Source organism: Bos indicus, chromosome 6 (genome assembly GCF_029378745.1).
Source record: "Bos indicus isolate NIAB-ARS_2022 breed Sahiwal x Tharparkar chromosome 6, NIAB-ARS_B.indTharparkar_mat_pri_1.0, whole genome shotgun sequence".
In the NCBI taxonomy this organism is placed as follows: Eukaryota; Metazoa; Chordata; class Mammalia; order Artiodactyla; family Bovidae; genus Bos; species Bos indicus.
In genome coordinates this window covers 25,206,887-25,233,239 of record NC_091765.1, presented here as the reverse complement: position 1 = coordinate 25,233,239, position 26,353 = coordinate 25,206,887, and the positions used below count along the sequence as shown (strand labels likewise).

Below are 26,353 nucleotides of genomic sequence, written 5' to 3'. Positions count from 1 at the left end.
ATGGTATGGACCTAACAGAAGCAGAAGATATTAAGAAGAGGTGGCAAGAATACACAGAAGAACTGTACAAAAAAGATCTTCATGACCCAGATAATCACGATGGTGTAATCACTCACCTAGAGCCAGACATCCTGGGATGTGAAGTCAAGTGGGCCTTGGAAAGCATCACTACGAACAAAGCTAGTGGAGGTGATGGCATTCCAGTTGAGCTATTTCAAATCCTGACAGATGATGCTGTGAAAATGCTGCAGTCAATATGTCAGCAAATTTGGAAAACTCAGCAGTGGCCACAGGACTGGAAAAGGTCAGTTTTCATTCCAATCCCAAAGAAAGGCAATGCCAAAGAATGCTCAAACTACCGCACAGTTGCACTCATCTCACATGCTAGTAAAGTAATGCTCAAAATTCTCCAAGCCAGGCTTCAGCAATACATGAACTGTGAACTTCCAAATGTTCAAGCTGGTTTTAGAAAGGGCAGAGGAACCAGAGATCAAATTGCCAACATCCGCTGGATCAAGGAAAAAGCAAGAGAGTTCCAGAAAAACATCTATTTCTGCTTTATTGACAATGCCAAAGCCTTTGACTGTGTGGATCACAATAACCTGTGGAAAATTCTGAAAGAGATGGGCATACCAGACCACCTGACCTGCTTCTTGAGAAACCTATATGCAGATAAGGAAGCAACAGTTAAATAATGAGTATAATGTGCTGTACAGTAGGTCCTTATTGGTTATCTACTTTATATACTGTAGTGTGTTAATCCCAAACTCCTAATTTTATTCTTGCTATGAAATCTGAAGGTGGGAGTCAAGGGCTGGTTGTGTGGTTTATGAAGTCATCTGTGATATCAAGAAAATTGCTCCTACATTCTAAGAAAATGTGCATCAGAAATTATGTCTGATTTCAGGCTGGCAGGAGGAAGAAGAGCTGAAAAAGTCCATGATGCCCCTTCTTTTAAGGCAACTTCTTTAGAATCATCCCAACTTCTTTCATGTACAACCCCTAGGGTAAACCTACCCATATGGCCATGGCCAGCCAGAGAAAAGTCTGGGGAAAATGGTTGTGGCTAAACTAGTTGTTAATGAGCCCTGAAATCAGAATGTTTATTACTTAGAAAAAGTGGGTAGAGATGGATTTAACCATCTAAGTCACTAAATTCAAGAGTGAATGTAGGCCAATTCAATTTTTTTTCCAAAAAGGAAAAAAATCATTTTTTTCTCCCCGAAGACAGAATAATATACTTCTAATGGAAACCATTCACACAAATCAGAAAATTTGGAGACAAGTAACTGACACTCTTGATTCATGGACTTGACATTCCAGGTTCCTATGCAATATTGCTCTTTACAGCATCAGACCTTACTTCTATCACCAGTCTCATCCACAACTGGGTATTGTTTTTGCTTTGGCTCCATCCCTTCGTTCTTTCTGGAGTTATTTCTCCACTGATCTCCAGTAGCATATTGGGCACCTACTGACCTGGGGAGTTCCTCTTTCAGTATCCTATCTTTTTGCCTTTTCATACTGTTCATGGGGTTCTCAAGGCAAGAATACTGAAGTGGTTTCCCATTCCCTTCTCCAGTGGACCACATTCTGTCAGATCTCTCCACCATGACCCCCCCATCTTGGGTTGCCCCACGGGCATGGCTTAGTTTCATTGAGTTAGACAAGGCTGTGGTCCTAGTGTGATTAGATTGACTAGTTTCCTGTGAGTATGGTTTCAGTGTATCTGCCCTCTGATGCCCTCTTGCAACACCTACCGTCTTATTTGGGTTTCTCTTACCTTGGGCGTGGGGTATCTCTTCACAGCTGCTTCAGCAAAGTGCAGCCACTGCTCCTTACCTTGGATGAGGGGTATCTCCTTACCGCCGCCCTTCCTGACCTTCAACGTGGGATAGTTCCTCTCGGCCCTCCTGCGCCCGCGCAGCCACTGCTCCTTGGACGTGGGGTTGGTCCTCCCAGCCGCCACCCCTGAAGACGCTTACTCCTTGGAAGGAAAGTTATGACCAACCTAGATAGCATATTCAAAAGCAGAGACATTCCTTTGCCAACAAAGGTCCATCTAGACAAGGCTATGGTTTTTCCAGTGGTCATGTATGGATGTGAGAGTTGGACTGTGAAGAAGGCTGAGCACCGAAGAATTGATGCTTTTGAACTGTGGTGTTAAAGAAGACTCTTGAGAGTCCCTTGGACTGCAAGAAAATCCAACCAGTCCATTCTGAAGGAGATCAGCCCTGGGATTTCTTTGGAAGGAATGATGCTACAGCTGAAACTCCAGTACTTTGGCCACCTCATACGAAGAATTGACTCATTGGAAAAGATTCTGATGCTGAGAGGGATTGGGGGCAGGAGGAGAAGGGGACGACAGAGGATGAGACAGCTGGATGGCATCACTGACTTGATGAATGTGAGTCTGAGTGAACTCTGGGAGTTGGTGATGGACAGGGAGGCCTGGCGTGCTGCGATTCATGGGGTTGCAAAGAGTCGGACATGACTGAGAGACTGAACTGAACTGAACTGACACTCTACCACTCAAAAAAATTTCCATTTCTGTCTCTGAACATTTTTTCATATATCTCCTTGAATAGACACATAATTTTACAGAAATGGCATTATTTCATGCATTCCTTGCTTTCACTAAATCTGCTGAGTGGCTTGTATTTCCTTAAGATATTTACACGTACCTTACAATTGTCTGCAATTCCCTTTCTTCAGAGGTGAGTAGGCCGTCTTCCTCCCTTTCTCAGCATAGCCAGTTCTTTGCTCCATGGGTGTGGTTAACTTCCTTCCTTCCTGCTTCTCACTATGGCTCCCTACCTCACTTTCTTTAGGGTTTTGTGCAAATGTGTTTTTCTCAGTGAAGTCTCCTGAAATCCACTCCATTTATAACTATATTCGTCACCCTCCTTTTCATATTTTAATTTTCTCCATAGAACTTATCACCTTTTAAAATGTTATATACATTTAGTGATTTTTCTGTTTTCTGTTTCTTCCCAAGACAATGGAAACTCCATGAAAGTAGGGATTTTTGTCTTGTTCCCTGTTATCCAGCGCATAGAATAGTGCTCAGCCCAAAGTAAGTACTCAATAAATCCTTGTTGAGTGAATAAATCCACAGTAGCTCATAACACCTGATCACATCATTAGTTGTGAGGATTAAATGAGATAACATGGATGAGAACACAGCACAGCGACAGGAGGCAGAGGCTCAGAAGAGGGACACTGAAGCTGCTTTTATTTCCATGTTTCTCTCAGAATACCTGCCATGCTATCTTTAAATTTTTATTTAAATGTTTATTTCACCCTGAAGCTCCATGGACTCTTTAAACCATTCTCATTTGTTTTTGCATCACTGGCATTGATGATGGCCTAGTATATAGTAGGTGGTCTTTAAGTCGGAACTGACATGAATCACTTGTGGCTATTCCTAAATCTGCAAACACTGCCATACTTTCTAATTTCTAAATGCTTTCCCCTGATATCTGTACTGAAATATTTATGAAGCTATTTGGTACTCAGAGGAAATCAAGTTTTAGCACAGCTGAGGCTATCTTCTCTCTCTAGTCAATGGTGTTGTTGAAAGCTCATTTTAATAAATGCACTAGAGAGGCATTTTTGAATAGGGAAGCGTCATTCAGCTTTGTGAAATGTCCAGGTGGAATAAGTATTAGATGCTTTTGTTATTTCTGCCACTTTAGTTAATGAAGCTGTCCCATTTATAATATAATTAGAGCCAGTGCAATCCTCTCACCAAATATAAAGTGACACACACAGGGTCTTGTTATTAAAGCGTTCCCTCTGAAGAGTCACAGGAAACCATTCAAACACAGGACTTGACATACTGGGGTGAATACATCCAATTAAGAAAATGGTAAGTAATTTCATGAGAGAAATTCTAATTCTTACTAAAGATGTTCGGTATCAAATCACCTTTAATTTTTTAAGATCCAGAGGAAGCTATTGTATAAACATGTTTTTGTTTTCCCTGGATGGGACATTTTTATAAGGCTGTGGTAACAATTCTACCTCTAAATACAAATTCAGAATTCAAGGAGAGAAAAAAAGTGTGTCTATAGTGAGCTCCTAGAGACTGAAGACAAAATTAGTCTTTGAAATTCGGTAGTCTCACTCCTAAGAGTGCAAGATAAGTCAACAAAAAACATAGAGCTCTGCAGAGACAAAATTCAGCTCCTCTTCATGGTCTATTAGGCCAGATACTTTTCTAGCAGTCAGGACTTTCTTTTGTCTCTGTTGCAGAAATCAGTGTTATACATAAAGTGGCAGCTCCTCTGAGTTAACTTGCTTTACACACTGATTGCCTGACTCTTCCATCCATCCAGCTCATCCCTCAAACGCCCCTATACACATTTTCCAGAGCAAGTGTTGCTTTTCTCCAGGGCTTGACAAATGTGTACATCTTTCTTAGCCAAAAACGTCTACATACAGTCAAGAAAATGGACTCTGTAGAATTGAAACATGTTGGGCTTTAACTGAGTCACATTTACTTCATCTACTAGAGTGAATACCCTGAGTTCTGTATCAATCATTTATAGCTACTATAGTTGAAGTGTGATAACTGTTTTAAGCCATGCAACACATATTTTGGGGTTTGGCAGAGATGCACACTAAATCTTTACACAGCAAATTTCTAAGGCAGTATGAACAGGTAGGTTAAATCATACTTGAATTTGTAAACTTTTAGGATTTCAGGACTCTGATGTAGGATTTAATGCTACTTATAAGGAAGAGGCAGATATCCTAAGGGCTTCACTGGTGGCTCAGTGGCAAAAAAAAAATCCACCTACAATACAGGAGACCCCAGTTCAATCCTGGGTTGGGAAAATCTCCTGGAGAAGGAAATGGTAACCCACTCCAGTATTCTTGCCTGGAGAATCCCATGGACAGAGGAGCCTGGCAGGCTACAGACCATGTGGTCACAAAAAGTCGGACATGACTGAGTGATTAACCATGCACCAATATCCTAATGTCATTTCTCCTTTAAAGCTTCCTCTTCTTCTGTTCAAAGATGCCAGGCACCCATGAGAAATAGTAAGCCTAGTTGAAAAACCTGAACTTAACATCTGAGAGAACCAGATTCAAGTCTCCATCTTGTCATTTACTAGCTTTGTGACCTTTGGTCACATCTTTATCTGAGTCATACAAAATACAGCCAATAACCCCTGTTTCACTGGATGAATGTAAGGGAAAAAATGAGTTTATGTTCCTTGGTTTTTATATACAGCAGGAGCAAAGTAAATGGTAGCTGTTTATTTACCACATTTTTGGGTAAAATTTTAGTATTTCACACGGGGGATTCTCTATAGTAGATGATGTTTTAGTTGACCAAACCAAAAAAAGCTTATTGTAATTTATAGCAGGCTTTATAAATAAAAGGGCTTCCCTGGTGGCTCAGCTGGTAAAGAATCCATCTGCAATGTGGGAGACCTGGGCTCGATCACTGGGTTGGGAAGATCCACTAGAGAAGGGAACAGCTACCCACTCCAGTATTCTGGCCTGGAGAATTCCGCGGACTGTGTAGTCCACGGGGTCACAAAGAGTCAGACATGACTAAGACACTTTGGGCTTCCCTCATAGCTCAGTTGGTAAAGAATCTGCCTGCAATGCAGAAGACCCTGGTTTGCTTCCTGGGTCAGGAAGATCTGCTGAAGAAGGGATAGGCTACCCACTTCAGTATTCATGGGCTTCCCTTGTGGCTCAGCTGGTAAAGAATCTGCATGCGATGAGGGAGATCTGGGTGCGATTCCTGGGTTGGGAAGACCCCTGGAGAGGGGAACAGCTACCCATTCCAGTATTCTGGCCTGGAGAATTTCATGGACTGTATAGTCCATGGGGTTGCAAAGAGTTGGACATGACTGAGCAACTTTCACTTTCATAAATAAAACATTTTAGAGCCATTTCAGTTGTTCTTAAAGCATTATTATTAGTAATATTTACCCTAGTCACTAAATAAAGGCTATTTAACACAACAGATTATGATTCTGTGTTCTATATCTGTTGGTGAACATGGCTATTCTTTCTAGAGCCATTCAGAGTGGTTGTCACATTTGGTAAGAGCATTTGTGTGTATTTTGTAATAACCTTGAGTTTTTAGTTTGGGGAAGGAGGAAGATGAGAGCAAAGTGTTTGGGAGTCACTTGGAAATGAACAAAATGTGAATAACTTAGGGTGCCTAAAGGACAGAATGACTGAATTGTTTTAAAGGTTGGTATGTAGGCTGTTGAGGGACGTTTGTCAAGACAAAAACCAATGTGAGGTTCATTGCACGAAGGAGGAAAATGGTAGGGCTGGTTTTGACTTCAGTTGGTCAGGCTGTGGGAGGGTGAACAGACTGAAAACCCAGTTTTCTTATTGACAGAAAAGCTGAAAGAAGTTACACGAAAATGAGAAAAGACACTTCAGGTCATTCTGCTCTGTTTGAAGTGGAAACTTTAGAGACACAATGCAGACAAAGACTGAACTTTAAGCCTGGGTTGTTCATCTAAGTGTGTGTGTGTGTGTGTGTGTGCATGTGTGTGTTATTTTTGCCCTGAGGCATTCCTCTTTAGAGCATGACAGTCCATCTGAGTTATTTTTTTTATTGGATTTTGCGTAATTTCCCCCTCTCACTTCAGCAATGGTGTTATTGATGCAGTGGTCTTGGTTTCTAAGAGTCCTTTCTGGCTTCTATCATGACCTCACTGGCATTTCATCCACACACAGGAAGCCAGAAGAGAACTCCTGTTTTATAGGCAAAATGTCTGCAAAGTCGAGGGCACTCAGCTTTGAGCACAATGGCTGATAATTTCAATTTTATGGTATGAAAACATGAAATGTATCCAGTATTTTTGTCAAAACTGTGTGGTAAAACTAAAGCCTCATATCTGGCTATGTTCAGTTACAAGTATTTTAACGGGAAGCAGAGAGGAGCAAGATGAGGTGGGGGTAGGGGGTCACAGCCCTTCTGGAACAGAGCCCCGCTGGGACTTTGGAAGGATGGGGTGGCTCTGACACACCACCACGGTGTGTGTGGTGGGCCAGAGGGAGCAAAACAGAACAATCACATCCTGGGAAAGATGCAAGGCCCTGATGAAAGAGCATTCTTAGGAGACAAATGAGGGAAGGAAAAGTTAGGTTAAGGAAGCTGGGGGAACCAGCCAGCAGAACTGGTCTGGAAGGATTTGGAGATGAAGAACTAATTCCTCTGGTGGCTCCTATGCTTTCAGCACACTGGGGAGGAAAAACTGCTTTTCGAAAGAACTGGGAGGAATGATCAAAATCACTTAGTGAGCCCCTTCTGTGGTTTTGGGTATGTCACCAACAAATTCCCTATGTGACTCGGGGCTTATAGTTCACCTCTGAGAGGAGGGAGTCTGAAAGAATGATCATTGAAGACCTCAGACATTTTGGTTGTCAATATTTATTTGAATTAGTGGATGATACAGACCTGGTGACTTGAAAGAAAAATTAGGAACTTGGTTAGAAAATTCTCAAAGGCAACTTTGCATATACAATCCTCAAATATTCAGATTTAGATAGAACATGAAGAACAACACCAGTCGGAAGCCTTCCTCTGTTTTCAAAAGTAATTTTTATTGGAGTATCATTGCTTTTTAATGTTGTGTTACTTTCTACTGTGCAGCAAAATGAATCAGCTATATATATATACATGTATCCCTTCTCTCTTTTGGACTTCCTCCCCATTCAGGTTGCCGCATTCCATTAAGTAGAGTTCCCTACGCTATACAATATGTTCTTATTATCTATAATATTATTATCTTATTATCTATAAGATATCTAGTTATCTATTTTATACATATTGTCAATAGTATTTATGCGTTAATCCCAGTTTCCCAGCTCCTTCCGTCCCCCTGCCCTTTGGGCTTCCCTTGTGGCTCAGCAGTAATGAATTCCTCTACAGGGCAGGAGCTGCAGAAAATATGGATTCTATCCCTGGGTCGGGAAAGTCCCCTGGAGGAGGGCATGGCAACCCACTTCAGTATTGCCTGGAGAATCCCATGGACAGAGAAGCCTGGCAAGGCTACAGTCCATAGGGTTGCAAAGAGTTGGACACTACTGAAGCAACTTAGCACACAGCACCCCTGCCCTTTCCGTGAAAGTGAAAGTTGCTCAATCACATCCAACTCTTTGCCACCCTGTGGACTGTAGAGTCCTTGGAATTCTCCAGGCCAGAATACCGGAGTGGGTAGCTTTCCCTTCTTCAGGGAATCTTCCCAACCCAGGGATTGAACGCAGGTCTCCCGCAATGCAGGCGGATTCTTTACCAGCTGAACTACAAGGGAAGCCTTCCTCTTTACCCCGAAGTCCTCCTTGTTTAGGAGCTCCTTTGATAGAATGTCCATAGCTTGACTTTCTGTTTTCCCAATTCCACCATTCACTTTGGAAAGTTCAGTTTAGGGAAGGTCAGAATTTGTACTAATAATGCAAGAGAGATAAGAAGTCCATGTATCTTTCTTCTTAGGAGTTGGGATCATGGGGAATATGACATCCTTCCCTTTTGAAAGCAGCAAGCTATCTTGGGCGTACAGAGTCTTAATTCTGGCCCAGAAAGGCCTTCCATTTAGGAGGTTGCACTGAGCCAGTGAACTCTGAATTCCTTGCAATTAGCTTGTTGTTTGTAGAAAGATAAATGCTAGTTTAAAAAAACCACAACTTTGGACATTTATTTACTGAGAGGATCTTTCTGTTGGGGAAAATATGGCCTCAGAAGCAATTATCTGGCATTTATTGCTGTAGATAGTATACCTTGCTTTTCAATCTTGATTTACAGGGAAATGTGGAGGAACTTTCCGCTAAGCAAGAAATTTTCTTCTTGCCTATTCAATTTCTCATCTTTATTTTCAGGTATTTTTAATATTTCGAACATTTTTCTTTAGGTCTATTATCTATGAAATTATTATAGAATATAATATAAATTAATAATTAATATATGATATAATATAAATTAGAATAATTTAAAATTAATTAAGGATTTAAACCCAAATTCCAAGCATGGTTTGTTACTATTTTCACCTCTTAATAGCCATGTTGCCTTAGATAATTACTTCACTGAATGCAGCCTTAAGATGTGTTTTTACAACTCCAAACTCACTGTTTGTTAATGAAAAATGCAGTCAAACAGCTGGTTGGTTGTTCTGCAAAATTGCAAATCAGCAGAATACTTACTCTTAATTAACTGAATACAGAGAAGACCATGTGGTCATTTCTTCAGTGTGTTCATTGTTAAGATTCAGATTATTAAAAAGGCAAATGATACCTATTTGCTGCACTCTGCATAAGGGTGATAGGGGAAAGGAGAGAATAGGAATGAAATTAGCTGATTTGAACCTTTAAAAGCAGTCTTGCCTTTTCTTGCACAGTGTTTTTTCCCCCTCTGTTTTAAGATCTCCTTTGGAATCTCAGTGGGAATGAAAGAGCCTTCTGAATACTGTCTACTTTGAGCTTACCTAGTCCTTAAAGCACCAAGTAATTTCATATAATTCTTATAACTGGGTTCATCCATTATTATTCTGGGTGGCTCACCATGGATGCTTTACCAGATTGCAAAGAAGTCTTCATTTTTCATTTACTTTTATTCAAGTTGAAAGTTTAGAGAAATGTGATGTATATTAACTGTCAAACCACCCTAGGCCTTAACTGACTTGAAAATGCATGAGCCAGGATTTTATTTGGTGGTATTTAAGCCAAGAAAATTTTTTGAAGATTGAAAATTATTCAGAAGTTAAGACATACAGACACTGACGTCTAATCATGTTTTAATTTTAAACAGGATCAGAGGAACAAGGTGATATGAAATCATTCAAAATTACCTGAAAGGAGAAGGGTTTCACTCAAAGGTGGAGTGAACTCCAGATGTGTTCATATGCTGTGCCAAAGGGATTTGGCTAACTAGAATATCCTGAGACCAAAGTCAAGGTAGTCAAGGCAGAATGCAAATCATAGTAATGGGGAAAATGCAGAGGAACCAAAGACCAAATTGCCAACATTCTTTGGATCATAGAGAAAGCAAGGGAGTTCCAGAAAAACATCAATGTCTGCTTCACTGACTATGCTAAAGCCTTTGAGATTACAACAAACTATGGAAAATACTTGAACAGATGGGAATACCAGACCTGTCTCCTGAGAAACCTGTATGTGGGTCAAGAAGCAAGTTAGAACCAGACATGAAACAATGAACTGGTTCAAAATTGGGAAAGGAGTATGTCAGACTGTACATTGTCACCCTGCTTATTTAACTTATATGCATAGTACATCATGTGAAATGTTAGGTTGGATGAATCACAAGGTGGAATCAAGGTTGCCAGAAGAAATATAAATGACCTCAGATATACAGATAATATCACTCTAATGGAGAAAGTAAAGAGGAACTAAAGAGCCTCTTGATGGGGGTGAAAGGGAGAGAGAAAAAGCTGGTTTAAAACTCAACATTCAAAAACCTATGATCATAGCATCTGGTCTTATCACTTCATGGAAAATAGATGGCGGGGGTTGGGGGGAAGTGGAAGCAGTGACAGATTTTATTTTCTTGGACTCCAAAATCACTGCAGATGGTAACTGCAGCCATGAAATTGAAGACACTTGCTCCTTGGTAGGAAAGGTAAGACAAACCTAGACAGCATGTTTAAAAACAGAGACATTACTTTGCTGACAAAGAACTGTATAGTTAAAGCTATGGTTTTTCCAGTAGTCATGTACAAATGTAAGAGTTGGACCATAAAGAAAGCTGAGTACCAAAGAATTGATGGTTTCAAACTGTGGTGTTGGAGAAGTCCTTGGACTCCAAGGAGATCAACCAATCAATCCTAAAGGAAATCAATCCTGAATATTCATTGGAAGGGCTGATGCTAAAGTTGAAACTCTAATACTTTGACCACCTGATGTGAAGAGCCAACTCATTGGAAAAGACCCTGATACTGGGAAAGAGTGAAGGCATAAGGAGAAGGGGGTGGCAGAAGATGAGATGGTTAGATAGCATCACTGACTCAATAGACATGAATTTTAATAAACTCTGGGAGACCTGGAGGACAGAAGAGCCTGGTGTGCTATAGTCCATGGTGTCACAAAGAGTCAGGCATGACTTAGGCAAACAACAGAAACCCCAGTTTGCCACATTAATGCTCTAGTGTCCTCTTAGCATCAAGCCACACAGGTATCTATGCAGCACAAACATAATTGTGTGTGTGTGCTCAGTTGTGTACAACTCTTTGCAATCCTATGGAATGGAGCCCACCAGGCTCTTCTGTCCATGGAATTTCCCCAGGCAAGAATGCTGGAGTGGGTTGTCATTTCCATCTCCAGGGGATCTTCCTGACCCAGGTATTGAACTGGAATCTCCTGGTGGTTTAGACATTAAGTTGTGTCCAACTCTTGGGACCCCATGGACTGCAGCCTGCCAGCTTCCTCTGTCCATGGGATTCTCCAGGCAAGAATACTGGAGTGGGTTACTGTTTCCTTCTCCAGATGATCCTCCCAACACAGGGATCGAACGTGGGTCTCTGGCATTGCAGGCAGATTCTTTACTGATATGAGGGAAGCCCTATATATTTTTGGCTGTGCCACAGGCATGTGGGATCTTAGTTCCATGACTAGGGATTGGACCCAGGCCCCCTGCATTGGAAGCACAGAGTGCTAACCACTGGACCAACAGGGAGGTCCCATCTCTTTAAATTGGCAGGCAGATTCTTTACCACTGAGCCACCTGGGAAGCATAAACATAATTACTTCACTTCTTAAGATGATTTAAGGGATTCCTACAGCAGTTAAGGAGAAGGGCATGGGCAACTCATTCCCGTATGCTTGCCTGGAGAATCCTATAGACAGAAGAGCCTGGCAGGCTACAGTTAATAGGGTCCGCACAGAGTTGGACACAACCAAAGTGACTTAGCACATACGCATGGCAGTTAAGATGGAAATTTAGTTCTTTCCATGGCCTTCAAGTCCCTGCTAATGCCCTCTGCTTTTTTCTCAGCCTCATTTAGAACATTTTGCCCTCTGCCCTCACTCCAGCCACACAGGCATTCTACTCTGTGGGAGCTGCTACGCTGCTTCCTGCCTCAGGGCCCTTGAACATGCTACTCCCACATTAGATAGCTCACATCTCTTCCTCCCTTCCTGGGACACCTTTCATTTGTACCTCCAAATGAATGCTCTATTCACATAAAATTGGTTTTATTATTGTTGTTATTCCAGGATATCATGGTACCTTCAGGGTACTTAATTCAGTTTATAATTATACATAAATATGGTAATTTGATTAATGGCCTCCTTCCTATTTTGCTGTGGAGTAAAGGCCATGACAGCTTTGCTTACCACAGCAACTGCACACTCGTATTGCACATATATGAGGCACTTAGTAAATGTTAATTGAACGAATATTCTCCCTGTATTGCTGATGTTATGGGTGACTTGGTTCTTTTTTCTCTTCTCAGAGAGTCTTCAGTCTTCATCTTCAGTAGACTGTCATTTATCTAGAACAAGTGGCAAATGGAGCTTTATGATTGTAAAGAAAGTCTGATCTCAAACTACACATGCACACATACATGAACGCACGCACACACACACACACACACACACACAGACTCTACAGGAGGAAAGCACATATGGGGAAGGCAGATGTTTTCATAATTCCTCAAGTTTTAATTAAATTTTGGATTTTCTCACAGAGGGAAACCTGTTTCCTATACCATACTTAGTTCTGAGGCATTAACTACCCACACTCCCTCTTTATGCCAAGAGGGAAAAATTCCCTTCTTTTATTTACTGTTAGCCTTGTTGATATTTTCCCCCTAAAAAGCATTTTCTAAGGAAAAAGTAAGAACTGAGATTAATACATACTGAAGTTCAGAAGGAACAGCCAAGCTGCTGAGCCCGGGTTCACTTCAGCGTGAGGATGGCAGGTTTGTTTCTGATCACATCTCTGATCCATTGGTCGTGACTGCCTGGAGAATGTGTGAGAGGCATTCTGAGGGCATGGCTGGCATCAGAGGGAAAGTGTGCCATGACTAATTCATTCAACACATACTTACTGAGTGCTGTGCTAGGTAATTAGCAGGGCTGCCAGGAGCGTGGGAGTACAGTCAGCAACCTTGCTAGCCTTTCTCTACACAAGAAGGGCAGATGCAGTCTCGTAAGCATCTTGATTAGTCTCCCTCATCTCAAGGCTTATCCTTCTGCCACATGGTTCTCCATCATCATTTTGACTTCCTCACCCTAGAACCAGGTCTACTAATGAATTTCGCTTTGCTGCTGGACAGGAATCAAACACCCTTTCTTGTAAAACCCCCACATTTTTATGACTTGAGCCACCCCAAACCATCATTCCTCTTTTTTTTCCCTGCTTTCTCTTTTGAGATACATGCTTTAATCCCAATCTAGTTGTACTGACAGAATCATGATGCCTGTTGAGGGGCAGTGAATAATCTGACCCTCAGTTCTTGAGCTGTGGTACCTTAGCTATTTATTCAATACCCATTCAGCAGCAACAGTTGAATTCTACATGTATGTGTATTGATTATATATATGCTATTTTTGAATTTAGGAACTTCTAAAGTTTTGAAAATTCATTACCAAACAGATGACAGAGTGGTGCTAAGGAGACACCCTAGGACAGGTTCAGGAATGTTCTATTCCATGCTGATCTTGCCTTTCCCACATAGCTCCATCCCTCATATTCAATTCTGGGAATTGCTGACTGCCTTCTCAAATGGATACAACAAAATAACTTTTTCTCAAACCTTCTGTGATTGAAGCGTTATATTAAAATTTTCAATCCCCCCCAGTTCTTCTCGCACAGAGCAGAGAATATGAAACGAGTAAGGGAAACAGGGCATAAAAAACAGACCAGTCAGTGTTATCCATCATTGCCTTTCTCCATGAGACCAGAGTGAGACTTGCAGTTATAATTCTTTATCTGTAGCTCCAAATCCAAAAAGCTCTGAAAAACCAAAGTGTTTTCATGGCTGATTTGGCAGCAATACCTGACCAAACTCATGTGGTCATAAAACCTGACCTCAGCTGACTGAAGTCTATTGATAACCTGCATTTCACTTGGTGTGAATAGTCACACACTTTTCTGCAGAAATATTCATGTGTTTGACATTGTTTGCAGTGTTACCTAATGTTCTGAATATGTACTTTATTGCTTTCTTAATGTTTCTTTAATTTTTTTTTAAATTTTGAGACTTGTATATCTGTTTGCAGTTGTAAGAAAGAATACATGTAGTATATTCTTCACCTAATTTCCCCCAATGGTCACATTTGTAACTGTAGTACAACATCACAACCAGGAGACTGACTTTGATACAATCCATGGACTTTATTGGGCTTCCCAGGTGGCTTTGGTTGTAAAGAATCCACCTGCCAATGCAGGAGATGCAAGAGACACGAGTTCGACCCCTAAGTGGGGAAGATCCCCTGGAGTAGGAAATGGCACCTCACTGCAGTATTCTTGCTTGGAAAATTCCATGGACAGAGGAGCTTGGCAGGCTACAGTCCATGGGGCTGCAAAGAATCAGACACGACTGAGCGACTGAGCACATATGGGCTTTATATGGATTTCATCAGTTTTACATACACTCCCTTCAGTTCCTTGCGATTCTACTATGTATAGATTTGTGTGGCTACGACCACAGTCAGATGCAACACAGCTCATCCTAAGGGTCTGTTGCGCTCCCCTATTATAGACACAGATACCTCCCTCACCAGCCCTCTCCCTAGCCCCTGGCAACCACTTGTATGTTTTCCACCTCTACAAGTTTGTCATTTCTAGAATGCTAGATAAATAGAATTGTACATTATGTGGTCTTTGGTGATTGGCTTTGTTCACTCAGCATAATTCCTTTGGCGATCCATACGAGTTGTTTCATGCTTACTAATATCTGAAAAATTCTAAACTGCAAAACACATATAGCCCAAAGGTTTTAGATAGGCTGTGGGGCTGCACTGAGAGTCTGCTGCTGCAGTTAAACTCCTGCCTGCTCTTTGAACCACTGATGAGTTGGACTGGAAGGACCCCAGGGGCTGTGTTCTGATCAGTGAGTGGGGTCTGGAAATAGTTTGAAACAGACATTTCTGGTGTTCAGTTTGAATGCAGCTCCTGCTGCCCCTGAGACGTTTGCCTCCTGTCGCAGCCTAATTATCCAGTGTTCACAGTGTCTGCCTCATTTGCCTTTGCCTGGGTTTCTCATTCTCACTGCATTTCCCTTCTAGGCCTGAATTTTAACCCTACTTTGCAAATCTGCTTTCCTGAGTTTTGTTTCTATCAACCCCTTTCTCCCGGACTGCACCTGGCTTCCTATATCACTTACATCGACTCTGCTCAGCATGCAGATCTGTGACTCAGGGCTCAAGTTTCCGCCCTGGCCTGTCTCAGGCCTGTGTTGTGTTCTCTCTGACACTCAGATCCTGAGAGTTGGATACAGGGTCTTCCGTGGAGAGCTTCTCGGTGTGGATTCTCATCATCATTAGAGTGAGTTTTGATGTCAATCAAATTAAACTTTAAAAGGAGAGTTATTGTTTATATTCTAAAGCAAAAGTTGCCCCATTTAGGCCAATATACAGTTCAAAAGATAGTTTGGTAAATTCTATAGTGGAAATCGTCACTAAATAAAATAAGATAATGTTCTTTCTGTTCTTGACAACTGACTTAAACACATCTCTGAGGGCTGTGTGTGTGTGTGTGTGTGAGTCTAAAATGGCTAATGATATTTAGAGAAGAGGAAACATGGTAGAACGGCCCAGAAAGGGGACTTGATCCCGTTTGTTCTTGGATCCCACTTCTCTTTTGAGCCTGCCACAGTGGAAAACACCAAAATAGTCTCTGTTATGACATCATTGTCTCAGTCAACTGTAATTCATTTATGTCTTCCTTTTGGAGAAAGCAAAACTCAAGAAGTCATTGTAGGATCATCAAAATTTTATTTCTAGCCCTACAACTGTTATAAAAACACACCTTCAGGTTAAAAGTGAAAAGTTCATATCTAATCATTCATAGAATTTGTTCATGTGAAACAATTATTTGGGAAATTTTCAGATGCTTGAATGTTTTGCGTTTCCACCTCATGTCTGCCACTGTGCAGAACAGCCTAGTGTTATTCTGTGATACTTTTGGTTAGCACTGACTGGTCAAAATTTTGCTTTGAGAATATCAGTAGGGTCCACTAATTTCCTGAAGAAATCAATTAGGAATGAAGAAAGAAGAAAAAAAGGTAATATCTAATTCTGACTTATTTTATCAGCAAAAATGTTGTTAGTCCTCTTCCCCAAAAGAACAAGCAACATGGATTTGCAAAGAAAGAAAATAAGGGAAAATTAAAAACATATAGGGTAATTTGAGCAATCTTTTAAACATTTGTACAAAAGCAATGGAAAACTGAATAATAAAGTTCTGTATTTTTTTTAGGGTGGATGGAAGAAAGGAGAAAAAAGGATAAACCAGGTTTTCCCTCTTTAAAAATGTTTTCCTTAAGTTTTTTTGTCTCAATGTTCTACTCCCTCCCAAGTTTTTGACAACTGAAAGTTGTCTCATTCTCCTTCAAAGTCTTCCAGAATAGAATTGCAATGAGGTCCTGTCAGTAATTTTTACTTTCAGTTAAAACCACTTTCCTTATGCAAGTGCATTAGCACTGAAGAAAGAGCCATATTGTTAGGCCTTCACTTTTGCTTTTATGTCAAAACTACTTCTGAGAAATAATTTTCATTTGCTTTGCAAATCATCCACAGTTGGAAGAGTCATAAAGTATATAAAGGGAAAAGTACACGAGGCAATACATGTCAGTGGCTGGTTACTCATGTTGGAATAGTGAGGTCGAGGTAAATGAACATGAAAAATAAAGGCTGAAATGTTTCTATTTTTAGCCTAAATTATGGACATAAATATTTGTTGTGGTTATCATTAGTTTATATTTAAATCCCCACTTAAAGGAGACCTTAGAAGTTTCTCCCTATTGGGAGCTCAGAACAGTGGCTGGCACAGAGTGGTGTTGAATAAATAAATATTTACCGACTAAATGCATGCATGTATGAAGATCTCTGTATTTATTCTTTCTCAACCCTTTAAAAAAATATATCATATGACAGTCCCAGAACCTTGAGGAAAGCAAGTATTAATTTCTGAGTTTGGAACTGAATGTTTATTTATTTTGAAAAACGTTTGGGAATGCTTTGCTTGTGGAATGTTAGTTGCACACGATAAAACATCAGCCTACGTTTTACCCCTACAAAAGTAAAGATTTTTGCTATCTGGTTTAATTATCTAATTAGAATTCAGTAAGCTATGCAGAGGCTTCCCTTTGGGGCTCATTAAATCATCAAGGTTGAGTGTTGCAAGTGGAGGAAACACAGTTTTGAGTGGAGCCAGTTTGTTGCCGAAAAGTCCTTTGGTTACTACAGCGCAGTCTGGTACCCCGGGGCGGAGGAGGAGATGCGGCGCTGGGCGAGGTGGAGCGGCCGGCTAGGATCCTCTTACAGCCAGCAGGGACTAGGACGCTGCGACCCCGTGGCCAAGGCAGCGTGGTTCTGAGTGTTGATGTGCAGGGTCAAACAAGCTTAATCTTTGAAGCCGGCTGACCCCAGCTTCACTGAAGAAACAGGCTGAATCACAACAGCCTCTGGTTTGAAATCCCAGCTCTGATGGAACAGGAGCTTTCCCTGTTGATGCTGCTGCAGCGTTTGCTCCTAATGCCGGGAATACAAGCGTTTAAGTCTCCAGGGCCTTCGGTTGAAATCCTACCAGCTTGAAAGTCTCACAATTGTTAAAAAAAAAAAAAAAAAGTCTAACACACAAAGCCGCAAACTCTCTACATTTCGTTTGGCCAGCCAGGGGATCATAGTCTTCTGAAAAAAGAACACACAGCGTATCTTTTATAAACTGAGACCTCTGCTATTTTTTTTTTTTTTTCTGTATTTTAAACTTGTGTTGATTGCCATGCCATGCGTTCATTTCTTAACCAGAAAACAAGAGATATTTTTCACTTGATATAAAAATGCCTAAGTCTTGATAACATCACAGTATGTTACTTCATTATAAAAGGCCAGTTCTTCCATGCTGAGTTATACTTACTAGCCACAAAACCACTAGTTGTCAACATATCTTGTTCCAAATGGTTGTATTTTTTAAAAAAATGCAGGACATTTGTCATTTTGAAGCTCCTGCCTATATGATAGGTAGCTGCATGAAGGTTCTTTTCATCAGTTGGAATGGTTTTTACTGAAAGGAAATGCATTTCCATGTGAATGTATTGGAGTTTGCAGCCCCACTGCTGCCTGCCTCCTTGATTTTGGCTCTACTCACAGTTCCTTTTATTGGTTTTTTGGCAGGTTGCTGAGGGCATATGTTTTGGACTTTTCTTGCCTGATTTGTGAGATTCTGCTGACATCCAGGAAAGTGCTGCAAAAAAAACCTGTTGCTCATATCCAAGCTTATGTGTTTCGTGGCAGAGCCACGAGCACTGAGCTCAAGTTTCTTGACAACAAGTCTTATTTATGGAGAAACAAACATAGGCGGTATTTCGTGGGACCATGCTGTTCTCTTTCTGTGAGTAACATTTGGCATTTCTATGCAAGAGGGCAAATAGGTTTTTAAACATCTCATATTCAAGGGTGTTATGGAGGAAGGGATGCTGTGCTGACGGTGATGATGATGATAGCTGCCATTTACTGAGCAGACACCCAACACCAAGCAATTTGCAGCCACTCGTCATCACAAAGCTGCAAGGGGAATGCTGCTGTGCCCATTTTGAAGATGAAGAAACTGAGGTTAAGCAGCATTCCCAGAATCTTATGGAGTGTTGAAGCCAGAAGCTTTGGCCTTCCTGTCTCTAAAATTTATGTTTTTTCCCTAAAGAAACCTGAGAGACAAATATTGCTTTTGATTTTTTAATAAAGAAAATCTTGTCCTGAAATTGTAATTCTATTTTGATGACAATGATTAAACATGTACCATAGGAGTTAGTGCCATGAGGATGCTAAGTCACAGCTAAGATACAGTTCCTATTCCTTAGGGACTCATAGACCAGACCAGTGGTCACTGATTGCTGGTGATTTCACCCCTCCAGGGAACTTTTCTGAAGGTCTGGAGCCATTTTTGATTGGCATGGTGGGTGAACATGTTTGGAGCTAGGTTAGGAGTAGGTTGGGGCTTTCCCTTCTCTGGCAGCTCAAACAGTGAAGATTCTGTGTGCAATGCAGGAAGATGCCCTGGAGAAGGGAATCACTACCCACACCAGTATTCTTGCCTGGCTAAACCTATGGACAGGAGCCTGGCAGGCTGCAAAGAGTTGGACATGACTGAACAACTAACACTTTTACTTTTGGAGTAGGTTGAGGCTAGGCATGCTGCTAAACATTATACAATGATCAAACAAATCCCACAACTAAGAATTATCTGGCCCAAATTGTTAATAGTGGTGCTGTTGAGACACTGTGGCCTAGAAGAAGAAAAACACTGAAAACATGGTGGAATTTATGTTGTACTTTAATGATGGTGTGGTAGATTGTGTTATTTGTCCAAAATATTTGCTGACAGTCTCTGTTGGGACCTTCCATGTGGGAGAATTATAACTCTTGTCCCATTAATACCAGGCACAGCCATTGGACTTGCCTTGACCAATGAAATATGGGGAGAAATTTAAAGAGCCATCCCTCTTTTCCCTCTGTCCTAAGACTGTCAAGTTCCAGGCAGGGCTCCTTTATCCAGAACCTTAAATAAAGACAGGGCTTCCCTGGTGGCTCAGATGGTAAAGAAAAGTGAAAGTGAAAGTCCTGTCTGACTATGCAACCCCACAGATTTTCAATCCTTGGAATTCTCTGGAATTCTCCAGGCCAGAATACTGGAGTGGGTAGCCTTTCCCTTCTTCAGGGGATCTTCCCAACCCAGGGATTGAACGCAGGTCTCTTACTTTGCAGGTGGAATCTTTACCAGCTGAGCTATAAGGGAAGCCCAAGAACACTGGAGTGGGTATCCTATCCCTTCTCCAGAGGATCTTCCTGACCCAGGAATTGAACCGGGGTCCTCCTGCCCTGCAGGTGGATTCTTTACCAACTGAGCTATGAGGGAAGCCCAGATGGTAAAGAATTTGCCTGAAATGCAGGAGACCTGGGTTTGATCCCTGGGTTGGGACGATCCCCTGGAGAATGGAATGGCAACCCACTCCAGTATTCTGGCCTGGAGAATTCCATGGACAGAGGATCCTGGCAGGCTATAGTCCATGGGATCACAAAGAGCTGGACATGACTGAGTGACTAACACTTACTTATTTAAATAAAGACAGCATGGAGTAAGATGCAGTCTGCCCCAAAGACTGGAATCATAAGCAAGACCTAAACCCTTGTTGAAAGCTGGTGAGGTTTTAGGATTGTTACTGTAACATAATTTTGTCCTTTCTGGCTAATACAGATGTAGTTATTATTTCAACAAGTGACAAGGATGTGGGATTGTGGTAGGAGAATAACCTAGAATAAAAGACTGGAGCCAAGGTATGCTAGATGACAAAGGGTAGATTTTAATTTTATGCATGGGAAGTTTAGTAAGAGTGAGAAAGGAAATTAATGTTGAGATCAGAGGGAAAGGTCATTCAGAAAGGGACACGTACAGGGGGGCGGGAAATCAGTTAGACTATGATTATAGTTGAGAAACAAGAGTCTGAATATGGGTAGGGTTCATGTAAATGAAAAGTTGGAGGATTATGAAGACTGATTGAGAAGGAAAAAAATTAATGGGCATGAAAATGTATTTACCATGGACAAGAAGAAGAGATTTAAAGATGATATAAAGATTTTGAGAGAGTATTTTGGAAATAGGTATCACACAAGAACATCTTTTGAGATGGAGAGGATAAATTCCCACCAGAGCTTACTGAACTTGGGATGGGCTTGTCTAGTGGGAGTAGTTCACAGGCAGTTGGTGGTGAGGGTTTGGACAGTAGGAATCCTGGTGTGATTTACATATCTGGGCATCATCCTTGTATAAGGATGCAATTGGGACAATATTATCTAGGGATAGTGGCTAGAACTGAAAGAGGAACTTAGGGAAAAGGGAAAAATAAACCTGACGGGAGGAATGTCAGACATCTAAGTAGCAAATGCTGCCATGACTGGCTGGTAAGGAGTTGTGTGTGGTGCTTGCAGAGACAACAAGAGTGTAAGGAGGCAAATTAGTGCATGCTCCAGCGTAGGTTTCCATGCCCTCCTCCAGGGAGTCTTTCCAACCCAGGGACTGAACCTGTGTCTCAGTCTCCTGCATTGGCAGGTGGGTTCTATGCCATTAGTGCCACCTGGGAAGCCCAGTTAACTGCAAATAAGTGGTTAAATACCTATGCCCATTATTCCAAAGCAGTTAAGTTTTGGAGAAAAGAAAATAGTACACAGTTATAAGGCCAAAAATTTATAAACATTCATAATGAATGTTTGAAGTTTGTAAAATGTGGAAGTTTGAAGTTTTCTTCAGTGTGAGAATGAAAACTAGAAATAACAATAGCACTTACTTGAAAAAAAAATTCTTGACTTATATTGGAAATTTGTAATTTTAAACTTTAATTGCTGTGTCTTTGCTGTGCCTACCAGTTAGAAATGAGTTTACTATATTCTTTGTTTAGGTATTGGTTGTATTTTTAGGTAAAAATATTCTTCAATTGATTATGACACATTAATCTTCCTTCTCAGTTTTCATGTTTCAGGGCAAACTAGCAGATTTTCACAAGTGAAAGGCTTAGCTTTTTGAACATGCCCTTCTCCACTCCCTTCAGAGTTTGCAGGCAATGCATCCTTTAGTTTTGAAGTTTTGCTGGATGGATCAAATAGGTTGGTGTTATGCTACATTTCTTAAGAATAGGTCAGACAACCATCTATTTCTTTTCCTCTGGCTTCACACTTCAGTATGTTAGGGTCCTGGGACATCATGGCAGAGAAATCTCACCCAATGGTCCACCACCAACCTGCTGGTGGCTGCAGGAATTACAGAGTGCTTGAGAGAAGTCACAGGGATGGATGAGATTGCCCAGGGAGAGAAAGGGTGAAGCAAGCTGCTGAGAAGATTGAATCTGCCTTCTTCTGAAAGCAGCACCAACCAAAGTGATTTCATCCAGAATAATAAATAATGATTTCCTTTCATTTCTCAGCCTAATCATTCTGTCACTTGGTGTTCACTGTAAATAAAAGTTTAGGGCCTTAGATATGGAGAGTTTACTACATAGTTCTCTTTCAGGCACTTAGCAAGTAATTAAGGCTAGTTCTTTGGGGATTCTGTAGTTTACACCAGAGAAGGTTGTTTGAGATTCTATTTTCTGTGCTCAAGCTATCTTATTATCATCATCATAATCACCATCAGTGAAGCATCCTCTCTTATTGCACAGTGAATTGGAATTATAGAGTTAATTTTGGGAGCCTCGTGTTTCCAGGTCCTCGAGATACAACCCTTATCAGGAGCCCAGCATCCTCACGTGCCCACTGTACAACCCATATTTCATTTCATGTTTCTGACCTTTCTTTTCCAACCCTTTGAAAGTTTTTATTTGATTGGTTAATGAAATGGACTTTATTCCAGGGTTGTGCATTTTCCTGTTAAAACAGACCTTCTGGAGATATGGGCTTCCCTGGTGGCTCAGATGATAAAGAGTCTGCCTGCAATACAGGAGGGCAATCCACTCCAATATTCTTGCCTGAAGAGTCCCCATGGACAGTGGAGTCCACGGGGTTGCAAAGAGTCGGACACGACTGAGCAACTAACACTTTTCTGGAGCTATAAAGCCTTAACCCATATAGCTCTCATTAACAAAACAATGTTCAGGAAAACAGAGGAGGTATTTTTTGAGACGCCTTGAGATCTCCTTTTAATCATACTACTTTAGTGATCAGTGACTTTGCTTCTCCACTCTGTATATGTAAAGAATAGCTGAATACCATTTTGATGTGGGTTGAGCAGAGAGAAAACCAGGACCTGTGATTAACATTCTTGCATTTTAATTATTGATTGGGAGTACTCAGATGACTTAGCTCTAAGCAGATTCAAAATGTTCCATTATAATTCACACTAGAATAGCATTGAAACATGTATATTACCATATGTGAAACAGATCACCAGTCCAAGTTCAAATTACGAAACAGGGCACTCAAAGCCAGTGCACTGGGACAGCCCAGAAGGATGGGATGGGGAGTGAGGTGGGAGGAGGGGTTCGAGATGGGGGACACATGTATACCCATGGCTGATTCATGTCAATGTATGGCAAAAACCACCACAATATTGTAAAGTAATTAGCCTCCAATTAAAATAAATTAATTAATTTTAAAAAACTTTCAGAAGAAAGCGAATAATTCACATGTCTGAATCAAAATGGACAAGGAGAAGCATCAGGGCAGGTCTTGGTGAGGAGAGTGGAATCTCTAGCTTTGTGATTTGCTTAGTTGTCACTGCTCTGCTTCTCTGCCCTGGCAGCACAGTAGGGACCATATGGCAAATTTGTGGGTAGTGGTGGAGGGATGTACCACTCTTGTGCTTAAATTAAACCAGGGAAACTAAGGGAGATGAGGAAGAGAAAAATGAAGGGGCTTTGGTTCAGATATCAAATGGGTGTGCCCCTCCTGAAACCGTTCAAGAATTGCTCTTGGGCTAGGAAGTAGCTGGAGCCAAGGCCTAGGAAGTGGGCTATGGTGAAAACACCCAATGTGGGAGCTGGAAGCAGGAGCCCTGAGTGACTGTGTCTGGCTGCTTCACTATTGGAGGAGATTTGCTCTTTGCCGATGATTTGAGACCTCATGAGTTTCCCCCATGAGCATGCATCCTTGCAATACCCAGGCCCTGCGTATCTTTGGACATCTAATAGACTAGAAGAGGAGCTCAAATCTCCACATTTGGGAAGCCAGAACAGACAGAGGGAAGTGTAGACTCCTACTATCCACAGATGAAAAAAGAGTACTGAATAGGTTAACTTGCCCAAATTGTCACAGAAAGAAAGGAGAGTTTGAGCAATGTAGTTTTTAACTTCACAGTTGGGGCTTTCCACAGTTAATCTGTTTTGTTATAATTGCAGAAAATAGCAGTGCCACAAATACTAAAAGGCAGCTCGAGATTCTCCGGCTGTGTCTCCTCTGTTCTCGGCTGTGTGTGTGTTCTGGGTCCCTCTTGTGGTGGCCGGGGTGGACTGGGCAAGGATGTTGCCCCACAGGGTTCCCAGGGAGGTCTTAAGTTTGCAGATGAGCTGCTGAGTGAAGGTGTTTCCTGGTGATGCTAACAGCATTCAGGGTGACAGATTTGTGTCATGGTCGAGGAATAAAGCAAAGCTGTCTGCGGAAAATTGAAATAATCAAAAGAGAACTTTCTCAGACTCCCACGACCCATCTCACCATGAAGAGCATCTGTACTGTCATGGGCTGCCTCCCCACCTCTTCCATAGATACACTTCTGTGCCCGAAATTAAAAGTAATTTCTCCACTTTTTTACGAGATCCCGTCAACTATCTAGCAAAGGAAATCACTGCTAATTCTCACTGTGATCAAGTTTTTACTGTCTCCTGATTCTTAGCAGCAATCACACTTTCTGTTATTGCCCACATCTTTGAAAATAATCCCCCCTTGACTTCACTTCTTATTTTAGCTACTGCCCCTTTGTAGCATGGAGAAGGCAATGGCAACCCACTCCAGTACTCTTGCCTGGAAAATCCCATGGATGGAGGAGCCTGGTAGGCTGCAGTCCATGGGGTTGCTAGGAGTTGGACACGACTGAGCAACTTCACTTTCACTTTTCACTTTCATGCATTGGAGAAGGAAACGGCAACCCACTCCAGTGTTCTTGCCTGGAGAATCGCAGGGACAGGGGAGCCTGGTGGGCTGCCATCTCTGGGGTCACAGAGTCGGACACGACTGAAGCGACTTAGCAGCAGCAGCAGCCTTTGTAGCAAGCATTTTAAATTCCCTTTTCCCTATTTCTTTCTCGACCCACTCCAATTTGACTTTCCCAGACCACACTACTGAAACTGCTCTTGTCAAGGTCATTAAGGCCTTTGTGGTGCTAATGCCCAGGATGGATTCTCATTTTAACCTGTCAGGAGCAGTTGATACAGTTGATCACACTCATCTGCCTGAACCATCTTCTTCACTTGGCTTCCTAGGCACCACACCCTCCTAGTAGTTTTTCTAACATGCTAGACTCTCCTTTCCTGCTTTTTTGCTTTTTTCTCTTGTCCTTGACCTCCCACAATCAGAGAGCCCCAGAGTTCAATCTTGATCCTCTTCTCTGTCTATGCTTACTTCCTTGATGCTCTAACTTAGGCTCATGACTTAAAATGCCATCTACCTTTCAAAGACTTTTGCATTTATATGTGACATTCATCTCTCCTATATTAAACTTTCTACTTGAAATCTCCATGTGAAGTTCTAATAGACATCTCCACCCTTGTGTATCCAAAAACTGAACTTTTGATCTTTCTCCTAAAAGCTGCACCTCTCTCCCACTCTAATTCGGTCCACGGCAGCTTCATCCTTCAAGGTACTCAGGCTGAAAACCCTAATTAATCTAAACTCCTTTCTTTTGTTCATCTCACATCTAAACATGCAAGATGTATTGTTTGCCCTACCTTCTCTCCCCTTACATTGCCATAATGCTGATGTAACCGAATCATTACTCACCTGGAAGATTGCAATAGACTTTTAACTGGTATCTCAGCTCCTATGTTTTTCCTCTAGAATCTGTCCTTCACAAGGCAGCTAGAGAACTCCTTTAGAAATATAAGTCAGATCATGTTGCTCCTCTGCTCAAAACCCTCCAATGGGTTCCCATTTTAATTAGACGAAAACCTAAAGTCTTTACCTGCACCATTACCTTCCTAGCTTATTTCCTGCTACCCCTCCTTGTCTTATTCCCTTCTAGGCAAACTGTCCTTAGAGTGTCCTTCAGTGTCCTTTGGCACTGAAACAGTTTTTTTCCCCTGTGTATCCCTGTGGCTATCTCCTTCACGCCTTCAAGATTTATTCAAATGCCACTTTCTCAATGAGCCCCCAACCCCCTGACAACACCACTTAGGAGTGTAGCTGCTTCTGCCTTATTCTCAGTACCCTTAATCCCTTTACACTGTTCTATTCCTTCTTTTCTTTCCATAGAATTTATCAACTTTCAGTTTACCTTATAATTTGCTCACTTATGATAACTGTTGTTTATTGTCTGTCACTTTCTAGAACATTAGCCCCACACAGGGCTCAGATTATTGTCTGTTTGGTTCACTGATGCTTGAAATTCTTAGAAAAGTTGCTTGGCATATAGTAGATGATCAAAAATGTTAAATTAATGAGCGCATAAACAATTTCCTTTCCCAAGAACAAGGGCTCCCATGAGGTCAGAAGCTGGGAAAAT

The 26,353-nt window shown here is 41.4% G+C and overlaps 1 long non-coding RNA gene across 5 annotated transcripts in view; it reads left to right on the top strand.

Annotated features, from left to right (window-relative positions):
• Window positions 1–15,073: 15,073 nt before the first annotated feature.
• The window catches only part of LOC109560304 (uncharacterized), a 136,098-nt gene continuing 124,818 nt past the window's right edge, over window positions 15,074–26,353 (top strand). For 4 of the 5 annotated variants that reach the window (XR_011567099.1, XR_011567100.1, XR_002180911.2 and 1 more), the window contains exons 1-2: window positions 15,074–15,484; window positions 18,334–18,550. This is a non-coding gene — a long non-coding RNA (uncharacterized lncRNA). The remainder of the gene's footprint in view (window positions 15,485–18,333; window positions 18,551–26,353) is intronic. The other variant, XR_011567101.1, reaches the window with a different exon arrangement.